Source organism: Rhinopithecus bieti, unplaced genomic scaffold (assembly GCF_001698545.2).
Source record: "Rhinopithecus bieti isolate Rb0 unplaced genomic scaffold, ASM169854v2 scaffold_11966, whole genome shotgun sequence".
In the NCBI taxonomy this organism is placed as follows: domain Eukaryota; kingdom Metazoa; phylum Chordata; class Mammalia; order Primates; family Cercopithecidae; genus Rhinopithecus; species Rhinopithecus bieti.
Genome location: NW_016807254.1, coordinates 115495 through 122296, shown reverse-complemented (window position 1 = coordinate 122296; position 6802 = coordinate 115495). Strand labels below are relative to the sequence as shown.

Genomic DNA, 6802 nt, shown 5'->3' with positions numbered 1-6802 from the left:
ACCGTGTTAGCCAGGATGGTCTCGATCTCCTGACCTCGTGATCCGCCCGTCTCAGCCTCCCAAAGTGCTGGGATTACAGGCTTGAGCCACCGCGCCCGGCTTGACTTTATTCTTAATGAGGTCCCTCTATCTGAAATATACTTCGCCCAACTGTACTTGAAAAGGTCTCTAATTTTCCAAAACTTAGCTAAGTGACCGCTTATTTTTAAAGATTTTCCAGATTTTTACACATAGAATAAATCACTCCTTGTGTGTGTCCCCTGAGCACTCTGTGCATATCTCTAATGTAAAACTTATCACAATGGATTGTAATTATTTATTTCCAACTTTGTGTCGACCACTAGACCATGAACCCCTGGAGAGCAGCGGTGGTGCTCTATTCACTGCTGGCATGCCATAAGTGCTCGGTAATTGAGTGGCTCAACTCTAAATAATTTGTAGAATGAGTCAGAACACTTAAAAGTGAAGGGAAAATACCTTAGGGGAATGAATAGATTTTTAAAAAATGTTTTACACATTCATTAATGCTTTGATTCTACAAGATTATAAACCATGGATAAAAATAACCTAACTTAAACATTGCATTTTTTATGCTTTTCTATTTGTATCTCTCTTGAGGTAATATTAGGTACATGTTAGATGCTTCATTAAAACAAAAGAAACAAGCGACATACACACACACACACACGCACACACACACATATATAGGGTGAGAGAGGGACTGAGAGAGAGAAAAAGAGAGATACAAAGAGATTTTTAAAATAAAGACATATTTTGCCTCTAATGAGTAGGTTAAGAATACAGAATGTCATGAGTAAAGAAGAATTGACAAACTTTAACTCAATTCTATACCACTTCATCACCGATATGAGACAATGGACTGTTGAAAAGCAGAGATTGTTGATCTCTACATATATCAGACAAATAAAACTTTTATAACTCCAGGTTTGAAACTCTCATTGACATCCGAATAATCATAGAATAAAAAGTAGCGAAGTAACATAGAGTGAAAGATAAAAGGTAAAGCTATAAGACTTTCTATTTTATTATGTACTTACATTAGTATATATATATGATATCCCATATTATATCATTTAGAATTGGGAAAAGTTCCTAAAATTTATTTAATTCATTTTTTTACATCTTACAATCGTTAAAATTAAAACATCAGAAATTTTATATGCAGTAAATGATTAACCCATGTCTACTGATAAAATCTACAATCAGCATCTAGTTTCAAAAGTAATTAGCATGATTTGTTCCCAAAATTGTGTGTTTGTACTGTACCAGAGTTTTCATGTTAGTGAATAGCAATTTTTAATGAAACTCCTGAATGAACTGAAAGAACCACCCACACAATACTAAGTAAGTCAGTAACAATGAAAATACTAAAGAGAGGCAATACTAATTGAACATTTACTATATGCAAGGCATCGTTCTCCATGCTTATAAGATCAGTTCATGAAATTTTCACAACAACCTTATGAGGTAGCATCTTTTACTTCCCCCTCCCCCCCCACTTTTTTTTTATTATGAAGGCATGAAGCCTGAAAAGGGTGGAACAAGAAGCGGGGACCAGACTACCTGAATATAATTTGCACACAATTATTGCATATTCTTCCATGCAACAAGTGCATGCAAACAAACAAGAAAGTGTCTTTAAAAGCAACTGCTCTTTTCTTGCTCTGCTGAGCAAAACTGTTTTCTAGCCTGATCATAGCCTCTTCTGTACTTGGAACTGAGAAAAGTTGCTGGAACTTAACTTTACACCTTGCCTCTCATCACAGTAAATTGTGTCTTTTTTCCCCCATATTATTGATTTTACTCAGCTCAATGTTTTATCTGACTGACTGCAGTATCAATATGTATACTCAGTTTTAGGAAAAATACATTTTCCACATTGACCCAAATGTTAGGGTATATCCTTGAGAGTTTTATGGTATGCTATGGCACACAGGTAGAGAGCCACTTACTTGTGAAAATTTACCTAGACAACCTGTATGTTATGCTCAGTTCCATGCCCCTGAGACCAGTACCAAACACCAAACAACTAACTCTCTGCTTTTGGCAGAATTTAGCATTAAAAAGTACTGTTGTCAGTTTATATTTTCTCATCAAAAATACTATTAAAATTAATTCGTTGATATAAGTAGTTACAAATAGCTAAATTCAAGGCCCAGTTCCTTGTAAAACTCCTTGGAAAAACATCTACTGCTTAATAGCTCTAGATTATATTTTCATTTTATGCAGTTCTAATGTGAACAAGCTTCTCTGTCTCTAACTCTGAAAGAAGCAGAAAAGTCTTTATAATATATTAACCCCTGAAAAGGGCACATTCCTTTGTCATAGCTTCAGAGGCAGAGAGAGAAAGCAGATAAAAAATCACATTCATACTTTCAATTATTGAATTCTAATTTTATTCTCTCATTCTGCATACTTCAAATGGGCATTACTAAAGGGACTAAGTTCATGGGTATTGTTTTATTATTATGCAATAGTACAAGAGTAAAATATTTTGAGCCAAATCAAGTGTGTTCAGCTAACTTTTGTTGTACAATTTATACGTATGTTCACTAGATAGATTCTTCAGTGGCTAATTAAATGATACTATCTAAAAATGGTTTATCTTCAACTGATAGGTTCTATGTACAGATTGATTTTCTCTGAGGAGGTTGTATTTTAGGCTTTTTATTTCTTTTAAGTCACTGAGTATGTGTAAATAAGTTCAATAGGGAATAAATATCACTTTTAGTGCCATTGTCCTAGGAACTACCTTTACTGTCTACCAAGATACTGAAAAAAATTGGCCTTAAAAGGTAGATTATCTCCAGTTTGCTTGTTCAAACACAAACTACTATCATTTGTGAGATATTAAGGTTTTTAATTAAAATAAAAAAATTCTTCATTTTTTTATTCTTTTGCTTAAACTTTAAAGAACCTTATCCAAAGTCAAACAACTGTAAATTTGGCATACTATTACCAGCAAATAATTGATTGTAAAATAGACAATAAAAATAAAGCTAGCTTGCTTCAACATACATTATAAATACAAGATAACTTTGTCCAAAATGCTTGATACTGTTTTGGGATCCACCACAAACTATTTTATTCTTACAATATTTCAGTGACCACATGCAGAATCAAGTATGAGTTATAAAATATTTGACAGGCTTTTCACAAAACCCAAATATAATGTAAAAATCTATTTTGGATTAAAACATACCTGAGAACTTAGAGACACACAGAAACACTAGAAATGCAAATGAGTTTGTCCTTTAACTCATGTTTCCTATTTCCCATAAAGTTTTTGGTTTTAATTAGCCACACCTTAAAAATATATTCTACATTTGTAGTAATTTAAAGATGAGAATTTTTCAGGTAGAAAAAAAATAATATATGCAAGAACAAGAATTGTTTTTCATTGTTCAGTTATAAATGCCAAGTACCTAGAAGAGTGCCTGGCATGGAGTAGATACTCAAGAAAAGTGACTGATTAGATAATCAGCTGTATTAAGGGAGGGAGGGAGAGAGAAAGAGAAAGAAAGTAAGAGAGAGAAATTGATTGATTTGGGGCACTGAAATTTGTAAACCTGTTTCTGGGTCCTAGATCCTCTGTTTACTGACTTACTGACTGGGTGATCTTTGGAAACAAGTTACAAATTATCAGTTTCTGTTTCCTTAGTTGCATAATATCAATTATTTTATCGCATACTAATTGTTAAGAATTAAATATATATGTAAAATGTTGATAAAAGACCTTTTAAACTTTAAAATACATAAAACATTACATTTATGTACCTAAAATATACACCTAAATATCCAGACATTCACACAGTAAGTCCAAGTTGTCCAAGATGACATCATAGTTACTATATTTTTTGTCTTAAGCAAAAAGTTGGCCTGGAATGCCTAGAATTTCACACTGTCAAGACAAGCATAGAATTCATGATCATTCAAGTGCTTGAACTGAGAAACTAAAAAACAAGCAGTATCGTGCATTCAATCACTACAAGAAACTAATAAAGGGGCTTACATTAAACTGAAATCTAGAAAATATTAAAACATACAAAAGTATTATTTTGCAATAGGTAAAAACATAATTTGAGAAGTAATTTTCAAAAGAAAAAATGTATCACTCCCAGTGTATGGAGTATGCAGAGAACTTCAGAAGAGTTAATAAGAATCTTTTCATGGCTATTTTTTTCCATCTCTTCTTAATATTGGTTACATAAATCAGACAAAGAACATATGTATTTAAAAGGAAGCAGATAACACAGTAGTACATGTAACATCACACACCATTTGTTTATGTCACTCTGTACTGAGAAGCCTTCCTAGGGACTTTGTGGCATAGGAATTTGCTATGATCCCATTGATGTCCTCTCTTACATTAAAAATAATAACAAAAAAACTTCCTGTGAAATGAATGAAGTCCATTAGCTAGGTAGCTCATATCCTGTGTACTTGCATTGCATAAAGTTGTCCAAAGGAAAAGGAGGAGATAAGCACTAAACACACTGCAATCACCATCAACATAGTGCATTTGTGACTAGCAAGGCTAATACTGAAAGAATGAATCATACACAGAAAAAAATACATTTAAATGTCTAGATCATTCACTAACTGAATAAGATTTTCTTCATTGTTGACAGAATGATATAAATAGATTTTTAGAGAATTAATTATTGGGAGACAAATGCTTTTCCCTTAGTTAAGTTTAATCACCTGTGAAAATGACACAGTCAATACCACTGGGTTTTTCAACTCCACTTTAGAGTACTTAGGGAAAGAAAAAAAAAAATCATTTCAAAGCAGTGACTCATTACGCTTTCAAGCTCACATTATCAAAACTTTTAGATTTCACTTTAAATTTTGAAATTCACAGAATATACCAACTTAAATTTTCCTGATTAAAAAGTTAACTCTAGATGTGTATTGGAAGCTTTTTGAGGTTTTGTTGATTATATATGGTTGTGGCTGAGACATTAAGTTCACTTGTTTAGATTTCATTAATACACATCTGACACTTTCTATAAACTTAGTTTTGTTCAGACCTGAATTGACGAAAGGAGACAATTCAAGCAACAGTAATGTCTAGAGCTGCCAAATAGGACTGGGCTAGCAGAAGATACAGAGTGTGACATAGCTGAGAAACCCCTGCTGTCTTACAGCTCAACTTGAGAATCTCCAAATCCTGATTTTTAATTATCAAAATTACTAGTTTGCAAAGGCAGAAATATTCTATGTTAAAGGCAGAGTAAAATAAATCTAAAAGCATAAGCACATCAACGCTGGATGAACAAGCCATTATTCAAAAGTTTTATTACCCTAGGAGGAATGGAGATGCTATTAAAATAAAAGAGCATGTTAAATAAAATAACAGCTAATTATACTTTTCTGTGGCTTTATTTCATAAATAAATGCATTCAACTTTAAAATAACAACCGTGTGCTACTTTCAACCATAATAATAGACAACATTTGAAGGGATACGAATATTTTTGAATTCTTCATTCGTTAGCATGTGAACATTCTCAGTCAATTGAAAGCTTTTAGTGTAGTGACTTTTCAGGTTCTCTGTCACATTCAATCACCTATCCATAGTAATTCAACAGCTCTAAATATATTCGTTTTGCTACAATATAACAAGATCCTCAGGCATAAATGTTACTACTGACAAATGATTAAAGAATATAAAGTACACTTTTAGGATTTAAATATTTTCTGGCTACCTAAAAGACAGTATTTTATTTTGCACTAAAAGCATAACAAAATGCAATAAAAGATTTTAATATCCCTTAATTCCAGAAAGAAACCCTTACACACATTCTTAAAATTTTTCATTATTATTATATCCTTAGATTTAAATGGTAAATACGAATGTAAAGTCTTACAACTTTATTTCAGAAGCCAGAGCCTTTGCTCACTTGGTAAATTTTGTTTTCCCTCTATAAATTCAACTTTGCAAAACTGTCCCAAAGAACTGCCATTTAACAATTAGAAACTTTGACTCATTTTAAGTCTACAGCAACACTACTTGGTTGACCATTTCTACCACTATTCTTTAATACTAATAGAAAAATATAGAGAAATGATGCAGAATGATATACATGCACATATACAGTTTTAAAAACACATCCAAAATTGTGGTCTTATAATTGCAGTTACTTTCCTTTTCTGAAGCAAAGCTAAATTTACCTGCCATTCATTTTCTGCTGCAAATTAGTTTGTCAGGTACACGTTAGCAAGCTCTTTCTTCAATTCATTTTGCTAACTCCATAGTCCTTTAAATAATGATAAACATTCCTGAATAAAAGCTTACCAGATAGTAATCCTCTTTGACCCTTATACTACTTCGTCTGTAAGACACATCTACCTTTATTTTAAAAGAGAAGGTAAAACGGAAGAAGCCCTTACCAGAGACAGAGAAAACAATTCGTTCAGCTAGATCCAACAGTGCTCTGTGCAGCCTGGCAGCATGAGTGATCCTTGGGCCTCACACAAAAGCGAGATAATTGGCTCTCAATGAAGAGATGTAAACATCCATCATAATGGCACTGTGCTGAAACTGAACGCCACCTCAGCTGTTCTATGTACTCCGACTGGAAGATGATGTCACAAACATCAACTGGGTGTACTCTCATTGGCTTCTGTTACCTGGAATCATATCTTAACCCTAAACTGTCAGCTGCAAATTAAAATGCTCATTTCTAACTATAATTTCTGCCTTTAAAAGGAGAGTGAAAGTAATGTTGAGCTCCTGGGGGATCACAAACTGAAAATACTGCCCTATAAATATGATA

The 6802-nt window shown here is 32.9% G+C and overlaps 1 protein-coding gene across 1 annotated transcript in view; it reads right to left on the bottom strand.

Moving 5' to 3' along the window:
- Positions 1 to 6596, bottom strand: part of MGAT4C (MGAT4 family member C) — a 294007-nt gene extending 287411 nt beyond the window's left edge. Inside the window, exon 1 of the transcript XR_001887122.1 lies at positions 6417 to 6596. The gene's annotated coding sequence lies outside the window, so the exon portion shown is untranslated. The remainder of the gene's footprint in view (positions 1 to 6416) is intronic.
- Between the last annotated feature and the right edge of the window lie 206 nt (positions 6597 to 6802).